The following is a 15,261-nucleotide window of genomic DNA, read 5'->3' on the forward strand; positions in this document are numbered from 1 at the left end:
ATTATTTGTTACAGATGTGATAAACCAGGACACTTCTCCTCTGTATGCCCTGAAAGAATACAAAAGATGGAAGAAACAAACAAGAATGAAACAAGGGAAGCAGATACAACTCTTTTCATGCACGAAGTTGTATTCTTAAACGAAGGGAAACTAATACCAAAGAACTACGAATCAAAGGATGGAGAAGAAGGAATCTGGTATTTAGATAATGGAGCCAGCAATCACATGACTGGTAAGAGACACTACTTTTCTGAACTCAATGAGAAAATCAAAGGACAAGTGAAGTTTGGGGATGGATCTTCTGTAGAAATTGAAGGGAAAGGATCAATTCTATTTCAGAGCAAGACCGGAGAACAGAAGCTTGTCACAAACATCTACTTCATCCCAAACTTACAAAGCAACATTCTAAGTTTAGGACAAGCTACAGAAGTTGGATGTGATGTTAGAATGCGACAAGATTATCTAACAGTTCATGACCCAAGTGGAAGACTTTTAGTTAGAGTCTCACGCTCACAGAATAGACTCTACAAGATAAGTCTCATGATTGGAAGGCCATTGTGTCTGAATATGAGACTGGAAGATCAACATGGAAGTGGCACACAAGTTAGGACACATAAGTTTAGAACTTAAAGGCAATGTCTCAGAACAAGATGGTTCGAGGACTACCACAGATAAATGATGAAGCAAAAATCTGTGAATCATGTTTAGTTGGGAAACAAACTCGTCAAGGTTTTCCAAAAGCAACAACATTCAGAGCCTCAAAGCCATTAGAGCTTCTTCATGCTGATTTATGTGGTCCTATTACACCACAAACCCTTGCAAATAACAAATACATATTTGTTATTATAGATGACTTCTCAAGATATATGTGGTCTATTCTTATGAAAGAAAAGAGTGAAGCATTTGACAGATTCAAAGCTTTCAGAAATCTGATAGAAAAAGAGTTAAAAGAGGAGGTCAAAATGCTTAGAACTGATAGAGGAGGAGAGTTCACTTCCTTAGAGTTCAACAAGTTCTGTGAGTCAAATGGAATCAAAAGGAAACTCACGCACCATATACACCACAAAAAACGGAGTGGTGGAGAGGAGAAACAGGACTCTAATGGAGATGACAAGAAGTTCTTTAAAGGATATGCAGGTACCTATTATCTATGGGGAGAAGTTGTACGACACTCCACATACCTAATAAACAGGATACCTACGAAAGCTCTGAAAGACATGATCCATATGAAAGTTTGCGAAAGAGAAAACCAAATATAGATCATTTAAGAGTGTTTGGTTGCAAAGCATACGCAAAAATTATGCAACTTTAAGAAACTGGATGATCGATCTCAGACTCTTGTGAATCTAGGAATTGAGCCTGGATCCAAAGCTTACAGATTATTCAATCCAACAACGAAAAGAGTGATAGTGAGTCGAGATGTGGTATTCGATAAAAAGCAAACTGGAACTGGAAAGAAACTAATGATGGACCAAGTAGGGATCCAGGAATGTTTCACATGAGATGGGGTCAAGTAATTGATGAAGGCGAAGGACCCATCATCAATACCAATGGAAACAATGATGTTAATCAAGAAGAAGAAGAGAATAATGAAAACACTGAGAATAACGAAGAAGAAGAAGAAGAAAAGAGATCGATGAAATAACTCAACCATTCCTGCGAAAATCAACAAGACAGATAAAAGCCACATATCTGGAGGATTATGTTCTTCAAGCTGCAGAAGAATGTGAGATATGCTACTTTCTGTTAATGATGAACCAAGGAATTTTCAGGAAGCAAAGGTCTCGACTAAATGGACACAAGCATGTAGAGAAGAAATTATTTCAATCAACAGAAACAAGACTTGGTTTCTATTTAATAAGAAAGGTGGGATAGAAGTGATTGGTCTTAAGTGGATCTTCAAAATAAAACGGAATGCTGATGGTACTGTCAACAAATATAAGGCAAGACTTGTAGCTAAGGGATACGTTCAAGAATCAGGCATAGACTTTGATGAAGTTTTCGCACCAGTTGCTAGACTAGAGACAATTCGTCTCTTAATAGCAGAAGCAGCATCAAACTCATGGGAAATTCACCACTTAGACGTTAAGACAACATTCTTACATGGTGAATTGCGAGAAGATGTGTATGTTGAACAACCAGAAGGTTTTGAAGTAAAAGGACAAGAGCATAAGTTTTATAAGTTATCGAAAGCTCTATATGGTCTAAGAAAATCTCCTCGAGACTGGAATACAAAGTTAGATCAAATCTTAAGAGAAATCAGATTTGTTAAGTGATCTAAAGAAACATCTGTATACAGAAGAGAAGAAAAGGGAACGCTTCTTGTGATTGCAGTCTATGTAGATGATCTATTTTTGACTGGCAACTCCCTTAAGGTGATTAATGAGTTCAAGAGAGAAATGTCATCAAAGTTTGAGATGTCAGACCTCGGAAAACTCACTTATTACCTTGGCATAGAAGTCCATCAAGGAGTAGTGGGATTCAGATTAAACAAGAAGCTTATGCAAGGAAAATTCTGAAAGAAGCAGGACTTGAAACTTGTAATCCAACGAATATACCAATGGAGTTCGGACTTAAAGTTTCAAAGGCACAAGAAGAAGCTGAGATTGATCCAACGAGTTATAGAAGAAATGTTGGATGTCTTAGATACTTGTTACACACAAGACCAGACTTGGCTTTCTCTGTGGGAGTAGCAAGACGTTATATGCAGAGTCCACGCAAGTCTCATGGTGATGTAATAAAGCAGATATTAAGATATCTAAGAGGAACAATCAACTATGGATTGAAGTATGGTTGAGGAGGATCAAAAGGAATTGTTGGGTATAGTGACAGCATTCATAATATTGACCAAGATGATGGAAAAGGTACAACTAGTCATATATTTTATCTAGGTGAAGCACCTATTACATGATGTTCACGGAAGCAAGACACTGTAGCCCTCTCATCCTGTGAAGCTGAGTTTATGGCTGCAACAGAAGCAGCTAAACAATCAATATGGCTTCAAGAACTGTTGGGTGAAATCAAAGGAAGAGAACCTGAAAAAGTTCTCATCAAGATTGATAATAAGTCTGCAATTGCACTCACTAAAAATCCAGTGTTTCATGGGAAGACGAAACACATTCACAAAAGGTATCATTTCATACGAGAATGCATCGAGAAGGAGGTCATTAACGTGGAACACATACCAGGAACTGAGCAGAAAGCATATATATTGACAAAGGAATTAGCTCGGATCAAGTTTGAAGAAATGAGACAATTGATTGGAGTACAAGATATGTCACGGGTAAGGTTGAAGCTTAACGGGGAGAATGTTGGTTAAACTTCAACATAGAAGTCACTAACAAGCTGGTTAGGAAAAGATTAGGAAATTGATGTAATCCTAAGGGAATTAGAAGTCATCTAGTTCTAAGAAAAGGAAAGACATGTAATAAGGTAATAGGACTAGGAAAAGGAATTCATAGTTCTATATATATATGATCACCAAAGTTTTGGTTGATCACATATGAGCAAGATTAGAGCTTGTGTTTAGTTTTGAGAGATTTTCTAAACATCAATAAAGAGAGTTGTCTTTATATAAGCTAAGTTTCATCTTGCAGTTGCCATTAATGCTCTGTTCCTAAGTTTTTCATTCATTCATTGCACTGCTATGTTGCATCCTTTATTTTGGTTTCTTAGGCTCAATCCTCTGCCTGCAATTTCTTCAATTTATGCATATGTCTGATCATTCTTTCATGTTTCTTTATGATTCTCCTTCCTCTTATTTTTGGAGGGACTGCACTCTTGCTCTTTTGATTACTTTTTTATAATTTTTTTTTTTTTTTTTGTAATTCTTTTTGTCTTTGGATTGAATGGGTGGTTCTGATCTGTAGTTGGCAACGTATTGAATACATTTTATTAAGGAAATTCATCTAATAAACTTTAAACCTTGAACAAACAGTAATACTAAACCATAGAGAGCAAGATCTTTACATAGGAATTAAAAGAAAATAGAAACAACCCATAACATAGCTTCATGAAACCTCAATCATAGGAGAATTAATGGATAATAGTTTTTAGTTTCTAACCCATGTTTCATCTCTCTCTCGTCGCTTCATTCTTCATCTCCTGATTCGTCCACCTCTATCAAGCCTCCTGCTCACTACTGCTGGTACATTCCAGATTTCTCATGCACATAGGCATAGTCCATCCCTGGAGGATACTCGGTTAAAAAATAGTTGGTCGTCACCGGAACACCGGTGGTCGATCTAGTATGCAGATCTTTGATATCATGTTTTCCCAATCTCTCCTTTTCTGCTTGGCTTAAATTGCACAGGTACAATCTTTGTGCTTGGGCAGGGTACAAGAATGCTTCTCTTTGGAAGACCACACACCGATAATACTGCATTCGATGCAGCTGCCCCTCTTGAGATCTTATTACCTTTGTTGATGAAATTGGTGCTACTAAAGGAATTCTAAAGTGATTGCAAGCCATTTTGTTTTTCTATGACTTTCTTCTTTTCTCTATTTAGGTCATTACGGTACCAGATGGTGGCTTTTATAGCCTAGTTTTAGTCAATTCAAACGCTTGGTTTTCTCACCGCTTTTAACCCTTTGGCTTTGCTTTACGTTATGCTTGGAAAATTTTAGACGTCTTATCTTCTTGTGCTTCTCAAATTCTCAATCGCTCTGAAATTTTTTGATTAGTGGATTTATGCATTAATAAGATGCAGGCTAATCTAGTCAGTGTGAGGTTTCTTCATTAATAAGATGCAGGCATACCTAGACTATTCATGGCAATCCTTCGATTTAGACCCCTGCCCTTTGCCCCATCGTTTAAGTGCATCTTGATGAATAAAATTTTTCTAGGAAACCTTCAACCTACCTTATAGTCTGCATCCCCTTTAGTTTTTGAAAGTGTACGAGTATAGTCAATCTGTCTCAGCATTAACTCTTGATGTTGCTAAAGCCTACTGTGTAGTTCACGGTTTCTAGTTAGGGAGCTACTCTTTTGTCTAATCCTAAGAAGTTATTGCAACCGGTACCTCTCTGCTTGTATCTCTCTATATTTTTGGTTGTCGCAATTTGATTGGTCGAGGTTTATTCTATAATTAAGTTCTTTCACTACTTTAAGGTGAGATTTTTGAGATTTGTTGCTGAATTAAAACAGTCAATTTAGTTTATTTATAATGTTGTGGATATTTTTCTCCTTCAGTGCTCCTCCCATCTCCTCTCTTTCTTTTCTTACGGTAGTGCTTCCCCCCTTCTGAATGATCTTAGTTTACCCTTATCTTCCATAGTGAGTAGTAATAACATATACAAACACCTTAGCGGTCTCTCTGTTGCTCAAAGATATGCTAATTACACCAATACCGGTATTCTACCAACCCCACCAGCTTTAATGAGAGAATTTGGCATTAAAGACAACAACATTTAGCCAGATTATTCTCAACAGAAGTTTACAACACCGAAGACATAAGAGGAGTACTGCGACACTTTTGGGGTCTTAATATTGGCTTTCAGATCCGAGAAGTCGACCCAAACCTGTTCATCATTACTTTTCGTACGGCGGATGATCTAAAATGAATTTCCTTAAATGGTCTGTGGTATCCATATGGTAATGTTCTCTCAGCTAGATCTGTTTTCCCTGGTATGCAAATATCAACTGAATCTGTTAAGGAAATCCCTCTTTTGTCTTGTATCTCAAATACTAGATATGAACATAGAGTAGGAGAACGTATTGGTCTAATTGCAAGTAGGATAGGAGTTGTTAGCCGAGTAGAGAAGGGAAGCTTTGATTGCGAACCAAGAGTCCTTGTTTGAGTTAATATTGAAAAACCATTAGTGATGAAATTCTAGTTAAAGTGGAACGATATCCTGTAAGAGAGCTTGCTTTCACCTATCTGAATCTCCCTACAAAATTCTGTTCGCACTGTCATCGTTTTGGCCATAAGCTCAACCAATGTGCAATTCTTTAGCATCGACCTTTAGAGAATATCGATGATATCTCAATGCCATCAACGGGTACTGTTGATGATATTTTCTGGTTAGATGATACTCCGATCCAAATTTGGAACCCACATGATAATACTGATGCACATGGTAATATGGAATCTGTGGAACATTTCTTGGCTATTCCAGAAAATAGAGAAACTTTGTATGAACTATACAGAGAAGAGCACCCTTCGGTTGAACAAACTAATGCCATTCCTTATACTGCAGATCGTGACTATGAAGTGCTAGGACCAGTAACATATGACGAAGAGATGCCATTGGCCTCTAGTTCTATCTTGGGAAAAAGAACTTTCCCCTTCAATCTCCCTGAAAATTTTATCCTCTCTACATGGTTCACGATCAGAGTCTGCTGGATCTGGTAACTCGGAGACTCACCGAGTGATCAACTCAATGGTTCAGATGGATAACAACTTGGAACATGTAACTGAGCAAGAATAAGTCATTAGTGCTTCTATGAGTCCTAGATTAGAAACAGAACCTCTTTCAGTCAATTGAAGACTATCATTCCCTTCTCCTCCTTTTGAAGATGCTCACGAGACCCTTGCTTCTCCAATTTCCTCTGAATCTACTACTTCTTCCATTGTTGCATCCCATGATAACATTGTATCTCATGACATCACCGTACATCCTAATTTGAACTCCTAGCGTTCATCATTTGCATCCCCAAAACCTCTTCCAAAATCTGCATTCAAATTATCAGTCCCGGATTTCCCATCCTCTTCATCGTCTGAAGGACCAAAAATCTTGGTTACGGATTCAGATGGCTTATTTAGCATTGATCAATATGGCTGTAATCTCAAACAACAGAATCAGGCAACAGATGATTATTTACCAGTTCCTTTCATTCTAGACTCCCCATCTGAGCAATTGGTCGAAATTCAGGTAACCCTCATCCCCTAAACTTGTTTTATCTAAATCCATATATTTCTGCTCAATTTGAATCTGCCTAGCTAAATTTATTGATTTATTAGTACTATGTTTTAGAAATTTTCTTAAGTTATCCTTAGTAGTTGAGATGTTATAATACCTACCATGGAAATCATTGCATGGAATGTGCAGGGGTGTGGAAACCCCTTTACCCAAAATCACTTAAATCAGTTGATTCAAAGTGATAAACCTGAAATTTTATTTCTTTCAGAAACTAAATCCAAGAAACATTTTGTTAAAAATCTTCTTAAGGATTACCCAAATACTCATATTGTTGACCCTGTTGGATTAGCTGGTGATTTAACTCTAGGATGGGTTGATGGCTCCTACTTTGAAATTGTACAATGGAACTTAAACATGATAAACATTATAGTTCAAACCAATTCTGAATCCAAGAAATAGTTGTTAACCTGCTTTTATGGCAGCCCTTATCCTTCTAACAGAAACTTAGCTTGGGATTTTCTTACTGACATAGCTGAACAAGTAGATAAGCACTCAATTCCATGGGTTTTTCTAGGTGATCTCAATATGATTTTCAGTCTGGAAGACAAAATTGGAGGTATACCCTTCAAGAAAAATGACTGTGAATACTATCAAAACATTTTGTCTAAAGCTGGACTTTTAGACTTAGGATTTAAAGGATATGATTATACTTGGAATAATCATAGAGAAGGTGTAGCCAATATCCAAGAGAGACTGGATAGAGTTGTAACTAACATAGAATGGAATTCTAAATTCCCTAATGCTGAGCTCTCCCATCTAGTGGCAGCTGGATCAGACCACTGCCCTATAGCTTTAAATTTAGACACTACCAGCATTAAAACTTCTCATACCTTTAAGTTTTATGATACTTGGCAAAAAGAGAGTTCTTGTGTCCAAACCATTAAAGAATCTTGGGACCATGTTATCAGGTAGAATCCCTCAAATCCTTTGATCTTGAATCTTCAAACCTTACAAACCAATCTAGACTTTTGGAAGAAAAATATTTTTGGACTTCCCTCAAAACAAATCAAAATAATTCTGTCACAAATTGATAACTTGAACATTCCAATTTTGTGTATAGAAAAAAGGATAAAATTAAGGAAAAACTCTCACAATTAGAAAATCTTTATGCCACCCAAGAAGCCATAGCCGAACAACAATCTAGAGATAATCTTGTTCAATTAGGAGAAAAAAACACTAAATTTTTTCACACTAAGACAATGAAAAAAAGAAAATGGAATAACATAGAATGCATTAAGAGGAGTGATAATGGAATAACTTTCAAAAGAACTGAAATTCAAGAAACTTTGTCTGACTATTTCTTGAAGCTTTTTTCAGCCCCTTCCCCTCCACCCTGTCCTAATCCCTTGCTTTTTCAAAATATACAATCTTGCATCTCTTCTGAAGAAAATTTTATCTTTAACTATGTCCCCTTTGCTGAGGAAATTTGGCAAGTCATCAAAAAACTTAAGCCAAACAAATCCCCAGGTCCAGATGGTTTCCCAACTAGCTTTTTTTAAACTAAATTGGGAACCAGTAGGGGAACAAGTAGTTTCTATTTTTGAGCAATTCTTTGAATCTGGTGAGCTACATCCTGAGTTCAATAAAACTTTTCTCTTTCTTATCCCTAAGAGTAGACATCCTAAGGATGCTAGTGGATTTAGACCAATTGGTCTGTGTAACACAATTTACAAAATAATAGCTAAAATTTTAACAAATAGGATAAAACATTTAGTTAACTCTTTGATTTCTCCATTCCAAGTTGTTTTCCTCTCTCAAAGGCAAATCTCTGACAATATCATTATTATTCAAGAGATAATTCACTCATTTAAAAAGAAAAAAGTTAAACATGCTGGAATGGGAATCAAAATTGACATGTCCAAGTCCTTTGATAGAGTAGACTGGGGGTTCTTGATCACTACAATGAAAGCATTTGGGTTTGAAAACTGTTTTTGCAAACTCATTCATCAATGTATATCAACTTCTTCCATAGCAGTTTTGCTTAATTGTAGCCCAGGGGAGTATTTCAAACCAACTAGAGGACTAAGGCAATGAGATCCTCTCTCCCCTTACTTATTCATCATTTGCATGGAGATTTTATCCAGACTGCTATTAACCAGTGAAGAAGGAAAGTTAGTCAATGGAATTAAGATAATCCCTAAGAATAGCCGCATTTCCCATCTCTTTTTTTGCTGATGATTGCCTCCTTTTCGTTAGAGATGACCTTAAAGAGTGTCATAATATTCTTTCTCTAATTGAATCCTTTGGTAAAGCATTAGGTCAACTAATAAACTTTGACAAATCAGGAGTCTTTTTTAGTATAAAAGCTCAGCCGAAGCATCAGTGAATGATTAGCAAATTACTGAAAATAAAAAAAAAAAATATCCTCTAGACTCTTATCTAGGAACCCCTTTTTTCATTAGTAAGGCCAAACTAAAACTTTTTGAAGGATTGGTGGAAAATATGGAACATAAAATACAAAATTGGATTGGAAAAATTCTACCACAGACTAGTAAATTGGTTCTTAATAAGGCAACTTTGGCAAGTATGGCCAGCTATCAGATGAGTTGTTTCATCTTACCAAAGAAAATTACAAACAAAATAGATGCTCTGCAAAGAGATTTTTTTTAGTGGGGAAAGGAAAATGATTATAAGGGATATTACCCAAAATCCTATTCTTGTCTATGTAAACCTAAAAATAAAGGTGGATTAGGTTTCATAAATGCTCAAAAGTTTAACTTAGCAATGATAAATAAATTAGCCTGGAGATTATTAACTGAACCACAAGCCTTATGGGTATCTCAACTTAAGCCTAGATATTTCAGAAACTCTTCTCCTTTAAAAGCTAAAACCTCAACAACTAGCTCATGGATCTGGAAATGTATAAGTAAGGGGATTTCACTTGTAGAACAAAATAGCATTTGGGAAATAGGTAATGGTAATAATACCAATATTTGGGATGATAGATGGATACCCAACATGGAAAATAACCTTAGTAGTTTTAGGACAACTACTAACACTCATCTAACACTTGTGAAGGATCTAATTAATCCAATCACTCAGAAATGGAACTCAATCTTAGTCGTTGAAATGTTTCCAGAACACATTGTCAGGCCAATTATCAACACTAGAATAGATAGAGATAAACCAGACACACTTAGATGGCTTTTGACTAAATCTCTAGTTTTCACAGTGAAGTCTATGTATAACAAACTCATCGAAAGAACTGCGAATTATTACAACCTAGTGATAGACACATTTTTGTGTCTGAATTGTCCTTAGTGTCTCTATTGCTAGTGCTTGATTTTGTACTTATTATGGTGTTTTTATGTTTGTGTAGGTGTTTTTGGAGAAATACACTTGTGTGGAAAAAGTTGCTCAAAAAGTGCTATTTGGAGCCCCGGAGGACACATGTTATTCGGACTCTCAGTTTTGGACAAGGGGCACCTAACTGATAAGGGGCACCCCAGGGAACCAACTGCTAATCGCACCCCATTACTTGTTAAGGGGGATCCATCTTCTTCCTTGATTTGAAAAGAAAAAATTGGCGGGAAATTTGGTTTCAACGGTAAAGGATTTATTATCTTTAAGATAAGAATATCTTCTTGCCTTACAAACATGAAGTTTTGAAGAAAAAGGAAGTTATCTTGTATTAAACAAGAAAGATATCCTTAGAAGATTTTATCTTGGATTTTATTCAGCGAAATTAAAGAAGATATGGGTTTAGTAAAGAAATATATAGAATAAAGAGAAGGAAAAATTCTGAAGATATTTTTAATTAAAAAGAAGAAGATTTTGGAGTTATGGAAGTATATATTTGAGTGATGTGTATTTGTGTGTATAAATAGAGAGCTAGAGAGAACATTTGGGGGGAGTTTTTGGGCGAGAAAAGAAAATCACTGTTTTATCATTGTTTCTCCCATTTCATCTTTGTAAACACCCTTTGAGCAATAAAAATGAATTTTGAGCGTGTTTCCATGATGATGAGCTAATTCTCGCGCAACCAAGGCAATGGATGAAGCTATCTATGCATGAATGATTGGTAACAATTTTATTTTCTCTAATTTACAATTTATAATTCATTCAATCACCGCTTTTGCCGAGTTCTAAATGTTCACATAATTTTCTTAATTACTTGTGATTCGATTTGATAGATTATACTTTGTTTAATTGATTGATAGTCTATTCTTAGGGAATACAATTAATATTTGGGAATATGTGTGAATTAAGAAATAAAGGACTTAAAGGATAGTTAGAGTTTTGAAACATATTTGGTATCATTCATTCATGTGTAATAGTGGAATCTAGTGTCTTGGTTACTTTTAATATCTTGAAATCAATTTTGCAATAAGTTTGCTATTTTTAAGTTTTATAAGTCTAAAATATTTTGCTTTCACAAGTCTCAACGAACTTATTACTACAACATCATTGAAAAATATCATCAATTTTTGGCGCCTCCGACGCGGACTTGTCTTTAGGCTAGAGTTTTTAGATTTTTTTTAGGTTTTTATTTGTTTTTCATTTTTATTTTATTTGTTCTTCTTTACGTTTCTGGGTTTTTGTCTTTTCCTTACAGATTTTGGAATTTGGAGCGAAAGAAAAATTTGCCAAAGCTTTTGGTGAATACTTAAAGATTTGGAGTAAAAGCAAAGCGAAAGGAGCGAAAGAAAAGGAGAATAAAAATTAATTAAAAAAAGAGAGAGAGAGAGAGAGAGAGACAATTTATTCATTTATTTTAGATTTTTTTTTTAGATTATCTTTTTCTTTTGCACTTTATTTTTGGACTTTGGGACTTTATTTTTTTTAAACCCTACGAAAGGGTAGTTTAAATATAAACTGTTTGCAGAGAAGGACGGCGATTACGATATCGCCTCGGCCCCTCGGGTTCGTACATGACATAGGAGTCGTGGCCCGAGCCGACTTCAGCGGTTCATCCCCCGTCTGGTACGGGAGGTAAGTTTTTCGAAACACTCGCGAATCTCCTGTCAGCGAGTTATTGTATTCCTTCGTTTGCATATATGCTGAGGATTTGAAAACGGCTGCTTTAATTTCCTAGTAAAGGGCAAGGACTGGCCATAAAATATAAAGGTTCGGATTTCATCACCGTTCCCTTCTTGCCCGCCTTAGGAAAACGAAACCAAACACGAACCTAAGCCTAAAATTTGACTAGAACGAGACCTATAGGGTAACGAGCTTAATAGGAAAGTCATTCGAAAAATATTGGTTACTATTTTAAGCATGCTTCAAAGTTCATGATGGTTTCTGCGAGTTGAATACGCCGCCTGGTAACGCCGGTGAGGCCTTGGGTATCAAAGATCCATTGAGCTTCCCTCGTTTTGATTCAACTTACTTAAACTCGGATTGATTCCAGAGGGGTTTGCTTAAATTGTAACGAAATCCCTTTCGAAGGATTAGAAACCGGTCTAGAAACAATCTAAGTGGAGCCATCATGCTTTTTGTTTGCTAGAAATCTTTAGGTTTGCTTTGTTGGAGTCAGCCTGCTTTGTGTTTGCATAGAACTTCCCTTCCTTTTATGATTTCTTTATTTATATTTTGTTTTTCTAGTGTATGCCCAAGGTTATTAAAGAGCGGTCTTGGAAAAGAAACACTCTAGGTCGTTTGATTAGTGATAAACCTAGTAGTTCTTCTTGTGAAGACGGGGAGCTCGAAGACTCTTCTTTTGAGAGCCCTGTTTTTGGAAAGTTCAGTTTTGAGAATCTGTCTCTTCGTGAAGAAAATACCCCTAGTACTTCAGTTGTGCCAGCAATGGCAACTTTCAAAGATTACATGTTCCCAACTAGGTCCACCCGAGCTTCGTGCATTAAATTGCCAGCCACTACGGCTAATTTCGAGATAAAACCTAGTATTCTGCAGATGATCCCTATATTCTTAGGAAAAGATGATGAGAACCCTTATTTTCATATTAGGGACTTTGAGGAAATTTGTGGGACAATTAGAATAAAAGACCTTACTGATGAAGTCTTGAAACTTAAGATGTTTCCCTTTTCCTTGAGAGATAAAGCCAAGACCTGGCTGAACAACCTACCATCTGAATCCATTGAAACATGGCAGGAACTTATTGCTGCTTTCTATATGAAATTCTACCCTAAGCATAAAACTGCGTCTGTTAGGCAGAAAATTAGTGCTAGTGTGCAACAAGAGGGAGAGTCTCTTTATAGGTTCTTAGAGAGATTCAATGATCTCCTATCCCAGTGTCCTCACCATGGATTTGATAAGATGAAACTCGTAGAGATTATTTATGATGGTTTAGACTATTCAACCAAAGCCATGGTTGAGTCTATGTGCGCTGGTGAGTTCACTAGTAAAAGTGTTGATGATGCTTTCACCTTCTTAGGAGCTGTCGCTGAAAAATCCCAACAGTGGGAGTCTTGTGTTGAACCCCCCAAAAGACTCTTGGTCAATAGAAGTAGCACCAATGTGGTAGATACAAGCTTCGGGTCTGATGCTAAGTTTGCTGCTTTGTCTAGAAGGTTAGAAGCTTTGGAATTGAATCATCCTAAACATAGGTCTCTTGTTGAACCTGATGATAGGTTTAGAGCCTCTCAAGTGTCTAGTTGTGGAGTAGAACCCAATAACTCGTTTTGGGAAGGTCAGGTTAGTGAAGAGCAAGCCCATTGTCTATAACAATGCTAGGTTTGAGAACCGTCAGAAGTTTGACCCATACTCAGAGACTTACAACCCTGGTTGGAGAAACCATCCTAATTTTTCTTGGTCTAAGGGTCAGAATCAAGGACAGTCTAGTAATTCTCAGCCTCCCCAGGTTTTGGTTATGCTAAGAACTCTTCAGGTCAACCCCAGTTTCAGAATGAGAAAAAGATCTCCACCTTAGAAGAAACCCTTACTATGTTAGCAAAGAACCATGAGATGTTATCAAAGAACCACTGTGGTTTTCAAGAAGAAACCAGGCAGAATTTTAAGAATAATTCCCAGTCTCTTGCTAACTTAGAACTTCAAGTCGGCCAAATAGCTAAGTTTCTTAGTGAAAGAGAAGATGGAAGTTCCCTAGTCAAACTGATCCTAACCCTAAAGGAGAGAAATCGTACAATCATGTGAATTCTATAACAACCCTTAGGAGTGGAAAGAAAGTTGACAATAAGGTTGCCATGCCTGATAGTGAACATGTTGTAGTTCACCCTTCTGAGCCAGAAAATGAGGAGACTGATAGAGTCTCCAAAGAGACCAATGAGGGTCCTGCTGAGCCCGGCTTTGTTCCCAGAGCCCCGTTCCCCCAGCTGCTAGTTCCAACTAAGAGGGAGTCCAACTTTAATGATATATTGGAGGTTTTTAAGCAGGTTACTATCAACCTCCCATTGTTAGATGCGATTAAGCAGATTCCCGCTTATGCCAAGTTTCTTAAGGATATGTGTACGCGAAAGCGAAAACTTAGTGTCCAGAAGAAAGCCTTCCTAGCTAGTCATGTGAGTTCTATTATTCAGAATACCACTACTCCTAAGTATAAAGACCCAGGGTCCCCTACTATTTCTTGCACAATAGGTAAATACCGTGTCGAGAAAGCTTTGCTTGACTTAGGAGCCAGTGTGAACTTACTGCCATACCATGTGTACCTTAAGCTAGGACTTGGTGAGATGAAACCTACCCAGATGACACTTCAGTTAGCTGATAGGTCCGTTAAAATTCCTCGTGGTGTGATCGAGGACGTTCTTATTGAGGTCGACAAGTTTATTTATCCAGTGGATTTTGTTATCCTAGATACCCAACCTGTCCCTGACCCAGAGAACCAAATACCAGTGATTTTAGGTCGCCCGTTTTTAGCTACATCCAATGCGATCATTAACTGTCGAAATGGTATTATGAATTTGTCTTTTGGTAATATGACTATTGAGCTGAACATTTTTAATATTAGTAAGCTACCCTCTGAACTAGATGACTCGAACATAGAAGAGGTGAACATGATAGGAACATTAGTCGAGGAGTCATTACCAAACACTTTGTTAGAAGATCCATTAGAGAAATGCCTAGCCCACTTTGGGATTGATTTTGATGATGACGATGTGATTAATGAGGTGAATGCTTTGTTAGATTCAACCCCTTTGATAGACACTAGTAATGGATGGAAACCTAAGTTCGAACCTCTACCCGTTTCTGAGTCTACCCTAGTTCCTTCGTTAGAAAAGCCTCCTAAGTTGGACCTTAAACCATTACCAGATTCCCTGAAGTATGTGTTTTTAGGCCCATCTGAAACTTTACCTGCAATTATAGCATCCGACTTGGATAGTGATCAGGAAAGTAGGCTAGTGACTGTCCTTCAGAATAACAAGGAAGCTTTAGGGTGGACCATAGCAGACATTAAGGGTATAAGTCCTACTGATTGTATGCATC

This window comes from Papaver somniferum, chromosome 2 (genome assembly GCF_003573695.1).
Source record: "Papaver somniferum cultivar HN1 chromosome 2, ASM357369v1, whole genome shotgun sequence".
NCBI classification, from domain to species: Eukaryota; Viridiplantae; Streptophyta; class Magnoliopsida; order Ranunculales; family Papaveraceae; genus Papaver; species Papaver somniferum.